General features: G+C 62.3%; 1 protein-coding gene across 3 annotated transcripts in view; it reads right to left on the reverse strand.

The window, feature by feature from the left end:
- The window catches only part of SLC38A3 (solute carrier family 38 member 3), a 119831-nt gene that overhangs the window by 11902 nt on the left and 92240 nt on the right, over positions 1–15689 (reverse strand). The gene's annotated exons all lie outside the window — the stretch shown is intronic.

A 15689-nucleotide genomic window follows, 5' to 3' on the forward strand; every position in this document is an offset into this window, starting at 1 on the left:
CCACAAGATACACTGCACCCCCAGCCAGCACCCTCCACAACATACACTGCACCCCCAGCCAGCGCCCTCCACAAGATACACTGCACCCCCAGCCAGCGCCCTCCACAACATACACTGCACCCCCAGCCAGCACCCTCCACAAGATACACTGCTCCCCCAGACACTGCACCCCCAGCCAGCACCCTCCACAGGATACACTGCACCCCCAGCCAGTGCCCTCCACAAGATACACTGCTCCCCCAGCCAGCGCCCTCCACAAGATACACTGCAGCCCCAGCCAGCACCCTCCACAACATACACTGCACCCCCAGCCAGCGCCCTCCACAAGATACACTGTACCTCCAGCCAGCACCCTCCACAGGATACACCGCACCCCCAGCCAGCGCCCTCCACAAGATACACTGCTCCCCCAACCAGCGCCCTTCACAACATACACTGCACCGCCAGCCAGCGCCCTCCACAACATACACTGCACCTCCAGCCAGTGCCCTCCACAAGATACACTGCACCCCCAGCCAGCGCCCTCCACAAGATACACTGCACCCCCAGCCAGCGCCCTCCACAAGATACACTGCACTCCCAGACACTGCACCCCCAGCCAGCACCCTCTACAAGATACACTGCACCCCCAGACACTGCACCCCCAGCCAGCGCCCTCCACAACATACACTGCACCTCCAGCCAGCGCCCTCCACAAGATACACTGCTCCCCCAGCCAGCACCCTCCACAACATACACTGCACCCCCAGCCAGCGCCCTCCACAAGATACACTGCTCCCCCAGCCAGCGCCCTCCACAACATACACTGCACCCCCAGCCAACGCCCTCCACAAGATACACTGCACCCCCAGCCAGCGCCCTCCACAAGATACACTGTACCTCCAGCCAGCACCCTCCACAGGATACACCGCACCCCCAGCCAGCGCCCTACACAACATACACCGTACCCCCAGCCAGCGCCCTCCACAAGATACACTGCTCCCCCAGCCAGCGCCCTCCACAACATACACTGCACCTCCAGCCAGCACCCTCCACAAGATACACTGCACCCCCAGCCAGCGCCCTCCACAAGATACACTGCACCTCCAGCCAGCACCCTCCACAAGATACACTGCACCTCCAGCCAGCACCCTCCACAGGATACACTGCACCTCCAGCCAGCACCCTCCACAGGATACACTGCACCCCCAGCCAGCGCCCTCCACAACATATACTGTACCCCCAGCCAGCACCCTCCACAAGATACACTGCTCCCCCAGCCAGCGCCCTCCACAGGATACACTGCACCCCCAGCCAGCACCCTCCACAGGATACACCGCACCCCCAGCCAGCACCCTCCACAACATACACTGCACCCCCAGCCAGCGCCCTCCACAAGATACACTGCTCCCCCAACCAGCGCCCTTCACAACATACACTGCACATCCAGCCAGCACCCTCCACAAGATACACTGCACCCCCAGCCAGCGCCCTCCACAACATACACTGCTCCCCCAGACACTACACCCCCAGCCAGCACCCTCCACAGGATACGCTATACCCCCAGCCAGCACCCTCCACAACATACACTGCTCCCCCAGCCAGCACCCTCCACAACATACACTGCACCCCCAGCCAGCATCCTCCACAAGATACACTGCTCCCCCAGACACTGCACCCCCAGCCAGCACCCTCCACAAGATACACTGCACCCCCAGCCAGCGCCCTCCACAAGATACACTGCAGCCCAAGCCAGCGCCCTCCACAAGATACACTGCACCCCCAGCCAGCGCCCTCCACAACATACACTGCTCCCCCAGCCAGCGCCCTCCACAAGATACACTGCAGCCCAAGCCAGCGCCCTCCACAAGATACACTGCACCCCCAGCCAGCGCCCTACACAAGATACACTGCACCTCCAGCCAGCACCCTCCACAGGATACACTGCACCTCCAGCCAGCACCCTCCACAGGATACACTGCACCCCCAGCCAGCGCCCTCCACAACATATACTGTACCCCCAGCCAGCACCCTCCACAAGATACACTGCTCCCCCAGCCAGCGCCCTCCACAGGATACACTGCACCCCCAGCCAGCACCCTCCACAGGATACACCGCACCCCCAGCCAGCACCCTCCACAACATACACTGCACCCCCAGCCAGCGCCCTCCACAAGATACACTGCTCCCCCAACCAGCGCCCTTCACAACATACACTGCACCGCCAGCCAGCGCCCTCCACAAGATACACTGCACCCCCAGCCAGCGCCCTCCACAACATACACTGCACCCCCAGCCAGCACCCTCCACAAGATACACTGCTCCCCCAGACACTGCACCCCCAGCCAGCACCCTCCACAGGATACACTGCACCCCCAGCCAGTGCCCTCCACAAGATACACTGCTCCCCCAGCCAGCGCCCTCCACAAGATACACTGCAGCCCCAGCCAGCACCCTCCACAACATACACTGCTCCCCCAGCCAGCGCCCTCCACAACATACACTGCACCTCCAGCCAGCACCCTCCACAAGATACACTGCTCCCCCAGCCAGCACCCTCCACAACATACACTGCACCCCCAGCCAGCACCCTCCACAACATACACTGCTCCCCCAGCCAGCGCCCTCCACAAGATACACTGCAGCCCCAGCCAGCACCCTCCACAACATACACTGCACCCCCAGCCAGCGCCCTCCACAAGATACACTGTACCTCCAGCCAGCACTCTCCACAGGATACACCGCACCCCCAGCCAGCGCCCTCCACAACATACACCGTACCCCCAGCCAGCGCCATCCACAAGATACACTGCTCCCCCAACCAGCGCACTTCACAACATACACTGCACCCCCAGCCAGCGCCCTCCACAAGATACACTGCACCTCCAGCCAGCGCCCTTCACAAGATACACTGCACCCCCAGCCAGCGCCCTCCACAAGATACACTGCACCCCCAGCCAGCGCCCTCCACAAGATACACTGCACTCCCAGACACTGCACCCCCAGCCAGCACCCTCCACAAGATACACTGCTCCCCCAGACACTGCACCCCCAGCCAGCACCCTCCACAGGATACACTGCACCCCCAGCCAGCGCCCTCCACAACATACACTGCACCCCCAGCCAGCGCCCTCCACAAGATACACTGTACCTCCAGCCAGCACCCTCCACAGGATACACCGCACCCCCAGCCAGCGCCCTACACAACATACACCGTACCCCCAGCCAGCGCCCTCCACAAGATACACTGCTCCCCCAGCCAGCGCCCTCCACAACATACACTGCACCTCCAGCCAGCACCCTCCACAAGATACACTGCACCCCCAGCCAGCACCCTCCACAAGATACACTGCACCTCCAGCCAGCACCCTCCACAAGATACACTGCTCCCCCAGCTAGCACCCTCCACAACATACACTGCTCCCCCAGACACTACACCCCCAGCCAGCACCCTCAACAGGATACGCTATACCCCCAGCCAGCACCCTCCACAACATACACTGCTCCCCCAGCCAGCACCCTCCACAACATACACTGCTCCCCCAGCCAGCGCCCTCCACAAGATACACTGCACCCCCAGCCAGCGCCCTCCACAAGATACACTGCACCTCCAGCCAGCACCCTCCACAAGATACACTGCACATCCAGCCAGCACCCTCCACAAGATACACTGCTCCCCCAGCCAGCACCCTCCACAACATACACTGCTCCCCCAGACACTACACCCCCAGCCAGCACCCTCCACAGGATACGCTATACCCCCAGCCAGCACCCTCCACAACATACACTGCTCCCCCAGCCAGCACCCTCCACAACATACACTGCACCCCCAGCCAGCATCCTCCACAAGATACACTGCTCCGCCAGACACTGCACCCCCAGCCAGCACCCTCCACAAGATACACTGCACCCCCAGCCAGCGCCCTCCACAAGATACACTGCAGCCCAAGCCAGCGCCCTCCACAAGATACACTGCACCCCCAGCCAGCGCCCTCCACAACATACACTGCTCCCCCAGCCAGCGCCCTCCACAAGATACACTGCAGCCCAAGCCAGCGCCCTACACAAGATACACTGCACCTCCAGCCAGCACCCTCCACAGGATACACTGCACCTCCAGCCAGCACCCTCCACAGGATACACTGCACCCCCAGCCAGCGCCCTCCACAACATATACTGTACCCCCAGCCAGCACCCTCCACAAGATACACTGCTCCCCCAGCCAGCGCCCTCCACAGGATACACTGCACCCCCAGCCAGCACCCTCCACAGGATACACCGCACCCCCAGCCAGCACCCTCCACAACATACACTGCACCCCCAGCCAGCGCCCTCCACAAGATACACTGCTCCCCCAACCAGCGCCCTTCACAACATACACTGCACCGCCAGCCAGCGCCCTCCACAAGATACACTGCACCCCCAGCCAGCGCCCTCCACAACATACACTGCACCCCCAGCCAGCACCCTCCACAAGATACACTGCTCCCCCAGACACTGCACCCCCAGCCAGCACCCTCCACAGGATACACTGCACCCCCAGCCAGTGCCCTCCACAAGATACACTGCTCCCCCAGCCAGCGCCCTCCACAAGATACACTGCAGCCCCAGCCAGCACCCTCCACAACATACACTGCACCCCTAGCCAGCGCCCTCCACAAGATACACTGTACCTCCAGCCAGCACCCTCCACAGGATACACCGCACCCCCAGCCAGCGCCCTCCTCAAGATACACTGCTCCCCCAACCAGCGCCCTTCACAACATACACTGCACCGCCAGCCAGCGCCCTCCACAAGATACACTGCACCCCCAGCCAGCGCCCTCCACAACATACACTGCACCTCCAGCCAGTGCCCTCCACAAGATACACTGCACCCCCAGCCAGTGCCCTCCACAAGATACACTGCACCCCCAGCCAGCGCCCTCCACAAGATACACTGCACCCCCAGCCAGCACCCTCCACAAGATACACTGCACCCCCAGACACTGCACCCCCAGCCAGCGCCCTCCACAACATACACTGCACCTCCAGCCAGCGCCCTACACAAGATACACTGCACCTCCAGCCAGCACCCTCCACAAGATACACTGCTCCCCCAGCCAGCACCCTCCACAACATACACTGCACCCCCAGCCAGCGCCCTCCACAAGATACACTGCTCCCCCAGCCAGCGCCCTCCACAACATACACTGCACCCCCAGCCAACGCCCTCCACAAGATACACTGCACCCCCAGCCAGCGCCCTCCACAAGATACACTGTACCTCCAGCCAGCACCCTCCACAGGATACACCGCACCCCCAGCCAGCGCCCTACACAACATACACCGTACCCCCAGCCAGCGCCCTCCACAAGATACACTGCTCCCCCAGCCAGCGCCCTCCACAACATACACTGCACCTCCAGCCAGCACCCTCCACAAGATACACTGCACCCCCAGCCAGCGCCCTCCACAAGATACACTGCACCTCCAGCCAGCACCCTCCACAAGATACACTGCACATCCAGCCAGCACCCTCCACAAGATACACTGCTCCCCCAGCCAGCACCCTCCACAACATACACTGCTCCCCCAGACACTACACCCCCAGCCAGCACCCTCCACAGGATACGCTATACACCCAGCCAGCACCCTCCACAACATACACTGCTCCCCCAGCCAGCGCCCTCCACAACATACACTGCTCCCCCAGCCAGCACCCTCCACAAGATACACTGCTCCCCCAGCCAGCACCCTCCACAACATACACTGCTCCCCCAGACACTGCACCCCCAGCCAGCACCCTCCACAACATACACTGCTCCCCCAGCCAGCGCCCTCCACAAGATACACTGCTCCCCCAGCCAGCGCCCTCCACAGGATACACTGCAGCCCCAGCCAGCACCCTCCACAAGATACACTGCAGCCCCAGCCAGCACCCTCCACAAGATACACTGCAGCCCCAGCCAGCACCCTCCACAACATACACTGCACCCCCATCCAGCGCCCTCCACAGGATACACTGCACCCCCAGCCAGCACCCTCCACAAGATACACTGCTCCCCCAGCCAGCGACCTCCACAGGATACACTGTAGCCCCAGCCAGCACCCTCCACAAGATACACTGCAGCCCCAGCCAGCACCCTCCACAAGATACACTGCTCCCCCAGCCAGCGCCCTCCACAACATACACTGCACCTCCAGCCAGCACCCTCCACAAGATACACTGCTCCCCCAGCCAGCACCCTCCACAACATACACTGCTCCCCCAGCCAGCGCCCTCCACAAGATACACTGCTCCCCCAGCCAGCACCCTCCACAACATACACTGCTCCCCCAGCCAGCACCCTCCACAGGATACACTGCACCCCCAGCCAGCGCCCTCCACAACATACACTGTACCCCCAGCCAGTGCCTTCCACAAGATACACTGCTCCCCCAGCCAGCGCCCTCCACAAGATACACTGCAGCCCCAGCCAGCACCCTCCACAACATACACTGCACCCCCAGCCAGCGCCCTCCACAAGATACACTGTACCCCCAGCCAGCGCCCTCCACAAGATACACTGCACTCCCAGACACTGCACCCCCAGCCAGCACCCTCCACAAGATACACTGCTCCCCCAGACACTGCACCCCCAGCCAGCACCCTCCACAGGATACACTGCACCCCCAGCCAGCGCCCTCCACAACATACACTGTACCCCCAGCCAGTGCCCTCCACAAGATACACTGCTCCTCCAGCCAGCGCCCTCCACAAGATACACTGCAGCCCCAGCCAGCACCCTCCACAACATACACTGCACCTCCAGCCAGCACCCTCCACAGGATACACCGCACCCCCAGCCAGCACCCTCCACAACATACACTGCACCCCCAGCCAGCGCCCTCCACAAGATACACTGCTCCCCCAACCAGCGCCCTTCACAACATACACTGCACCGCCAGCCAGCGCCCTCCACAAGATACACTGCACCCCCAGCCAGCACCCTCCACAACATACACTGCACCCCCAGCCAGCGCCCTCCACAAGATACACTGCACCCCCAGCCAGCGCCCTCCACAACATACACTGCACCCCCAGCCAGCACCCTCCACAAGATACACTGCTCCCCCAGACACTGCACCCCCAGCCAGCACCCTCCACAGGATACACTGCACCCCCAGCCAGTGCCCTCCACAAGATACACTGCTCCCCCAGCCAGCGCCCTCCACAAGATACACTGCAGCCCCAGCCAGCACCCTCCACAACATACACTGCACCCCCAGCCAGCGCCCTCCACAAGATACACTGTACCTCCAGCCAGCACCCTCCACAGGATACACCGCACCCCCAGCCAGCGCCCTCCACAAGATACACTGCTCCCCCAACCAGCGCCCTTCACAACATACACTGCACCGCCAGCCAGCGCCCTCCACAACATACACTGCACCTCCAGCCAGTGCCCTCCACAAGATACACTGCACCCCCAGCCAGCGCCCTCCACAAGATACACTGCACCCCCAGCCAGCGCCCTCCACAAGATACACTGCACTCCCAGACACTGCACCCCCAGCCAGCACCCTCTACAAGATACACTGCACCCCCAGACACTGCACCCCCAGCCAGCGCCCTCCACAACATACACTGCACCTCCAGCCAGCGCCCTCCACAAGATACACTGCTCCCCCAGCCAGCACCCTCCACAACATACACTGCACCCCCAGCCAGCGCCCTCCACAAGATACACTGCTCCCCCAGCCAGCGCCCTCCACAACATACACTGCACCCCCAGCCAACGCCCTCCACAAGATACACTGCACCCCCAGCCAGCGCCCTCCACAAGATACACTGTACCTCCAGCCAGCACCCTCCACAGGATACACCGCACCCCCAGCCAGCGCCCTACACAACATACACCGTACCCCCAGCCAGCGCCCTCCACAAGATACACTGCTCCCCCAGCCAGCGCCCTCCACAACATACACTGCACCTCCAGCCAGCACCCTCCACAAGATACACTGCACCCCCAGCCAGCGCCCTCCACAAGATACACTGCACCTCCAGCCAGCACCCTCCACAAGATACACTGCACCTCCAGCCAGCACCCTCCACAGGATACACTGCACCTCCAGCCAGCACCCTCCACAGGATACACTGCACCCCCAGCCAGCGCCCTCCACAACATATACTGTACCCCCAGCCAGCACCCTCCACAAGATACACTGCTCCCCCAGCCAGCGCCCTCCACAGGATACACTGCACCCCCAGCCAGCACCCTCCACAGGATACACCGCACCCCCAGCCAGCACCCTCCACAACATACACTGCACCCCCAGCCAGCGCCCTCCACAAGATACACTGCTCCCCCAACCAGCGCCCTTCACAACATACACTGCACATCCAGCCAGCACCCTCCACAAGATACACTGCACCCCCAGCCAGCGCCCTCCACAACATACACTGCTCCCCCAGACACTACACCCCCAGCCAGCACCCTCCACAGGATACGCTATACCCCCAGCCAGCACCCTCCACAACATACACTGCTCCCCCAGCCAGCACCCTCCACAACATACACTGCACCCCCAGCCAGCATCCTCCACAAGATACACTGCTCCCCCAGACACTGCACCCCCAGCCAGCACCCTCCACAAGATACACTGCACCCCCAGCCAGCGCCCTCCACAAGATACACTGCAGCCCAAGCCAGCGCCCTCCACAAGATACACTGCACCCCCAGCCAGCGCCCTCCACAACATACACTGCTCCCCCAGCCAGCGCCCTCCACAAGATACACTGCAGCCCAAGCCAGCGCCCTCCACAAGATACACTGCACCCCCAGCCAGCGCCCTACACAAGATACACTGCACCTCCAGCCAGCACCCTCCACAGGATACACTGCACCTCCAGCCAGCACCCTCCACAGGATACACTGCACCCCCAGCCAGCGCCCTCCACAACATATACTGTACCCCCAGCCAGCACCCTCCACAAGATACACTGCTCCCCCAGCCAGCGCCCTCCACAGGATACACTGCACCCCCAGCCAGCACCCTCCACAGGATACACCGCACCCCCAGCCAGCACCCTCCACAACATACACTGCACCCCCAGCCAGCGCCCTCCACAAGATACACTGCTCCCCCAACCAGCGCCCTTCACAACATACACTGCACCGCCAGCCAGCGCCCTCCACAAGATACACTGCACCCCCAGCCAGCGCCCTCCACAACATACACTGCACCCCCAGCCAGCACCCTCCACAAGATACACTGCTCCCCCAGACACTGCACCCCCAGCCAGCACCCTCCACAGGATACACTGCACCCCCAGCCAGTGCCCTCCACAAGATACACTGCTCCCCCAGCCAGCGCCCTCCACAAGATACACTGCAGCCCCAGCCAGCACCCTCCACAACATACACTGCTCCCCCAGCCAGCGCCCTCCACAACATACACTGCACCTCCAGCCAGCACCCTCCACAAGATACACTGCTCCCCCAGCCAGCACCCTCCACAACATACACTGCACCCCCAGCCAGCACCCTCCACAACATACACTGCTCCCCCAGCCAGCGCCCTCCACAAGATACACTGCAGCCCCAGCCAGCACCCTCCACAACATACACTGCACCCCCAGCCAGCGCCCTCCACAAGATACACTGTACCTCCAGCCAGCACTCTCCACAGGATACACCGCACCCCCAGCCAGCGCCCTCCACAACATACACCGTACCCCCAGCCAGCGCCATCCACAAGATACACTGCTCCCCCAACCAGCGCACTTCACAACATACACTGCACCCCCAGCCAGCGCCCTCCACAAGATACACTGCACCTCCAGCCAGCGCCCTTCACAAGATACACTGCACCCCCAGCCAGCGCCCTCCACAAGATACACTGCACCCCCAGCCAGCGCCCTCCACAAGATACACTGCACTCCCAGACACTGCACCCCCAGCCAGCACCCTCCACAAGATACACTGCTCCCCCAGACACTGCACCCCCAGCCAGCACCCTCCACAGGATACACTGCACCCCCAGCCAGCGCCCTCCACAACATACACTGCACCCCCAGCCAGCGCCCTCCACAAGATACACTGTACCTCCAGCCAGCACCCTCCACAGGATACACCGCACCCCCAGCCAGCGCCCTACACAACATACACCGTACCCCCAGCCAGCGCCCTCCACAAGATACACTGCTCCCCCAGCCAGCGCCCTCCACAACATACACTGCACCTCCAGCCAGCACCCTCCACAAGATACACTGCACCCCCAGCCAGCACCCTCCACAAGATACACTGCACCTCCAGCCAGCACCCTCCACAAGATACACTGCTCCCCCAGCTAGCACCCTCCACAACATACACTGCTCCCCCAGACACTACACCCCCAGCCAGCACCCTCCACAGGATACGCTATACCCCCAGCCAGCACCCTCCACAACATACACTGCTCCCCCAGCCAGCACCCTCCACAACATACACTGCTCCCCCAGCCAGCGCCCTCCACAAGATACACTGCACCCCCAGCCAGCGCCCTCCACAAGATACACTGCACCTCCAGCCAGCACCCTCCACAAGATACACTGCACATCCAGCCAGCACCCTCCACAAGATACACTGCTCCCCCAGCCAGCACCCTCCACAACATACACTGCTCCCCCAGACACTACACCCCCAGCCAGCACCCTCCACAGGATACGCTATACCCCCAGCCAGCACCCTCCACAACATACACTGCTCCCCCAGCCAGCACCCTCCACAACATACACTGCACCCCCAGCCAGCATCCTCCACAAGATACACTGCTCCGCCAGACACTGCACCCCCAGCCAGCACCCTCCACAAGATACACTGCACCCCCAGCCAGCGCCCTCCACAAGATACACTGCAGCCCAAGCCAGCGCCCTCCACAAGATACACTGCACCCCCAGCCAGCGCCCTCCACAACATACACTGCTCCCCCAGCCAGCGCCCTCCACAAGATACACTGCAGCCCAAGCCAGCGCCCTACACAAGATACACTGCACCTCCAGCCAGCACCCTCCACAGGATACACTGCACCTCCAGCCAGCACCCTCCACAGGATACACTGCACCCCCAGCCAGCGCCCTCCACAACATATACTGTACCCCCAGCCAGCACCCTCCACAAGATACACTGCTCCCCCAGCCAGCGCCCTCCACAGGATACACTGCACCCCCAGCCAGCACCCTCCACAGGATACACCGCACCCCCAGCCAGCACCCTCCACAACATACACTGCACCCCCAGCCAGCGCCCTCCACAAGATACACTGCTCCCCCAACCAGCGCCCTTCACAACATACACTGCACCGCCAGCCAGCGCCCTCCACAAGATACACTGCACCCCCAGCCAGCGCCCTCCACAACATACACTGCACCCCCAGCCAGCACCCTCCACAAGATACACTGCTCCCCCAGACACTGCACCCCCAGCCAGCACCCTCCACAGGATACACTGCACCCCCAGCCAGTGCCCTCCACAAGATACACTGCTCCCCCAGCCAGCGCCCTCCACAAGATACACTGCAGCCCCAGCCAGCACCCTCCACAACATACACTGCACCCCTAGCCAGCGCCCTCCACAAGATACACTGTACCTCCAGCCAGCACCCTCCACAGGATACACCGCACCCCCAGCCAGCGCCCTCCTCAAGATACACTGCTCCCCCAACCAGCGCCCTTCACAACATACACTGCACCGCCAGCCAGCGCCCTCCACAAGATACACTGCACCCCCAGCCAGCGCCCTCCACAACATACACTGCACCTCCAGCCAGTGCCCTCCACAAGATACACTGCACCCCCAGCCAGTGCCCTCCACAAGATACACTGCACCCCCAGCCAGCGCCCTCCACAAGATACACTGCACCCCCAGCCAGCACCCTCCACAAGATACACTGCACCCCCAGACACTGCACCCCCAGCCAGCGCCCTCCACAACATACACTGCACCTCCAGCCAGCGCCCTACACAAGATACACTGCACCTCCAGCCAGCACCCTCCACAAGATACACTGCTCCCCCAGCCAGCACCCTCCACAACATACACTGCACCCCCAGCCAGCGCCCTCCACAAGATACACTGCTCCCCCAGCCAGCGCCCTCCACAACATACACTGCACCCCCAGCCAACGCCCTCCACAAGATACACTGCACCCCCAGCCAGCGCCCTCCACAAGATACACTGTACCTCCAGCCAGCACCCTCCACAGGATACACCGCACCCCCAGCCAGCGCCCTACACAACATACACCGTACCCCCAGCCAGCGCCCTCCACAAGATACACTGCTCCCCCAGCCAGCGCCCTCCACAACATACACTGCACCTCCAGCCAGCACCCTCCACAAGATACACTGCACCCCCAGCCAGCGCCCTCCACAAGATACACTGCACCTCCAGCCAGCACCCTCCACAAGATACACTGCACATCCAGCCAGCACCCTCCACAAGATACACTGCTCCCCCAGCCAGCACCCTCCACAACATACACTGCTCCCCCAGACACTACACCCCCAGCCAGCACCCTCCACAGGATACGCTATACACCCAGCCAGCACCCTCCACAACATACACTGCTCCCCCAGCCAGCACCCTCCACAACATACACTGCACCCCCAGCCAGCATCCTCCACAAGATACACTGCTCCCCCAGACACTGCACCCCCAGCCAGCACCCTCCACAAGATACACTGCACCCCCAGCCAGCGCCCTCCACAAGATACACTGCAGCCCAAGCCAGCGCCCTCCACAAGATACACTGCACCCCCAGCCAGCGCCCTCCACAACATACACTGCACCCCCAGCCAGCGCCCTACACAAGATACACTGCACCTCCAGCCAGTACCCTCCACAGGATACACTGCACCTCCAGCCAGCATCCTCCACAGGATACACTGCACCCCCAGCCAGCGCCCTCCACAACATATACTGTACCCCCAGCCAGCACCCTCCACAAGATACACTGCTCCCCCAGCCAGCGCCCTCCACAGGATACACTGCACCCCCAGCCAGCGCCCTCCACAACATACACTGCACCCCCAGCCAGCGCCCTCCACAACATACACTGCACCTCCCGCCAGCGCCCTCCACAACATACACTGCACCCCCAGCCAGCGCCCTCCACAACATACACTGCACCTCCCGCCAGCGCCCTCCACAACATACACTGCTCCCTCAGCCAGCGCCCTCCACAAGATACACTGCAGCCCCAGCCAGCACCCTCCACAAGATACACTGCAGCCCCAGCCAGCACCCTCCACAAGATACACTGCTCCCCCAGCCAGCACCCTCCACAACATACACTGCACCCCCAGCCAGCGCCCTCCACAAGATACACTGCTCCCCCAGCCAGCGCCCTCCACAAGATACACTGCACCTCCAGCCAGCACCCTCCACAAGATACACTGCTCCCCCAGCCAGCACCCTCCACAACATACACTGCTCCCCCAGCCAGCGCCCTCCACAAGATACACTGCACCCCCAGCCAGCTCCCTGTACAAGATACACTGCACCCCCAGCCAGCGCCCTCCACAAGATACACTGCAGCCCCAGCCAGCACCCTCCACAAGATACACTGCACCCCCAGCCAGCACCCTCCACAACATACACTGCACTTCCAGCCAGCACCCTCCACAAGATACACTGCTCCCCCAGCCAGCACCCTCCACAACATACACTGCACCCCCAGCCAGCACCCTCCACAACATACACTGCACCCCCAGCCAGCACCCTCCACAACATACACTGCACCCCCAGCCAGCACCCTCCACAAGATACACTGCACCCCCAGCCAGCTCCCTGTACAAGATACACTGCACCCCCAGCCAGCATCCTCCACAAGATACACTGCACCTCCAGCCAACACCCTCCACAACATACACTGCACCCCCAGCCAGCACCCTCCACAACATACACTGCACCCCCAGCCAGCACCCTCCACAAGATACACTGCACCCCCAGCCAGCACCCTCCACAAGATACACTGCACCCCCAGCCAGCACCCTCCACAACATACACTGCACCCCCAGCCAGCTCCCTGTACAAGATACACTGCACCCCCAGCCAGCGCCCTCCACAAGATACACTGCAGCCCCAGCCAGCACCCTCCACAAGATACACTGCACCCCCAGCCAGCACCCTCCACAACATACACTGCACTTCCAGCCAGCACCCTCCACAAGATACACTGCTCCCCCAGCCAGCACCCTCCACAACATACACTGCACCCCCAGCCAGCACCCTCCACAACATACACTGCACCCCCAGCCAGCACCCTCCACAAGATACACTGCACCCCCAGCCAGCTCCCTGTACAAGATACACTGCACCCCCAGCCAGCATCCTCCACAAGATACACTGCACCTCCAGCCAACACCCTCCACAACATACACTGCACCCCCAGCCAGCACCCTCCACAACATACACTGCACCCCCAGCCAGCACCCTCCACAAGATACACTGCACCCCCAGCCAGCACCCTCCACAAGATACACTGCACCCCCAGCCAGCACCCTCCACAACATACACTGCACCCCCAGCCAGCTCCCTGTACAAGATACACTGCACCCCCAGCCAGCACCCTCCACAACATACACTGCACCCCCAGCCAGCACCCTCCACAAGATACACTGCACCCCCAGCCAGCACCCTCCACAAGATACACTGCACCCCCAGCCAGCACCCTCCACAAGATACACTGCACCCCCAGCCAGCTCCCTGTACAAGATACACTGCACCCCCAGCCAGCGCCCTCCACAAGATACACTGCACCCCCAGCCAGCTCCCTGTACAAGATACACTGCACCCCCAGCCAGCGCCCTCCACAACATACACTGCACCCCCATCCAGCACCCTCCACAAGATACACTGCACCCCCAGCCAGCACCCTCCACAACATACACTGCACCCCCAGCCAGCACCCTCCACAACATACACTGCACCCCCATCCAGCACCCTCCACAAGATACACTGCACCCCCAGCCAGCACCCTCCACAACATACACTGCACCTCCAGCCAGCACCCTCCACCAGATACACTGCTCCCCCAGCCAGCACCCTCCACAACATACACTGCACCCCCAGCCAGCACCCTCCACAACATACACTGCACCCCCAGCCAGCACCCTCCACAAGATACACTGCACCCCCAGCCAGCTCCCTGTACAAGATACACTGCACCCCCAGCCAGCGCCCTCCACAAGATACACTGCACCCCCAGCCAGCGCCCTCCACAAGATACACTGCAGCCCCAGCCAGCATCCTCCACAAGATACACTGCACCCCCAGCCAGCATCCTCCACAAGATACACTGCACCCCCAGCCAGCATCCTCCACAAGATACACTGCACCTCCAGGCAACACCCTCCACAACATACACTGCACCCCCAGCCAGCACCCTCCACAACATACACTGCACCCCCAGCCAGCACCCTCCACAACATACACTGCACCCCCAGCCAGCACCCTCCACAAGATACACTGCACCCCCAGCCAGCACCCTCCACAGGATACGCTATACCCCCAGCCAGCGCCCTCCACAAGATACACTGCACCCCCAGCCAGCACCCTCCACAAGATACACTGCACCCCCAGCCAGCACCCTCCACAGGATACGCTATACCCCCAGCCAGCGCCCTCCACAACATACACTGCACCCCCAGCCAGCACCCTCCACAGGATACGCTATACCCCCAGCCAGCATCCTCCAGCTCTTAC

This window comes from Phyllobates terribilis, unplaced genomic scaffold (assembly GCF_046119375.1).
Source record: "Phyllobates terribilis strain yellow unplaced genomic scaffold, ASM4611937v1 Scaffold_8__6_contigs__length_399053987, whole genome shotgun sequence".
Taxonomy (NCBI): Eukaryota; Metazoa; Chordata; class Amphibia; order Anura; family Dendrobatidae; genus Phyllobates; species Phyllobates terribilis.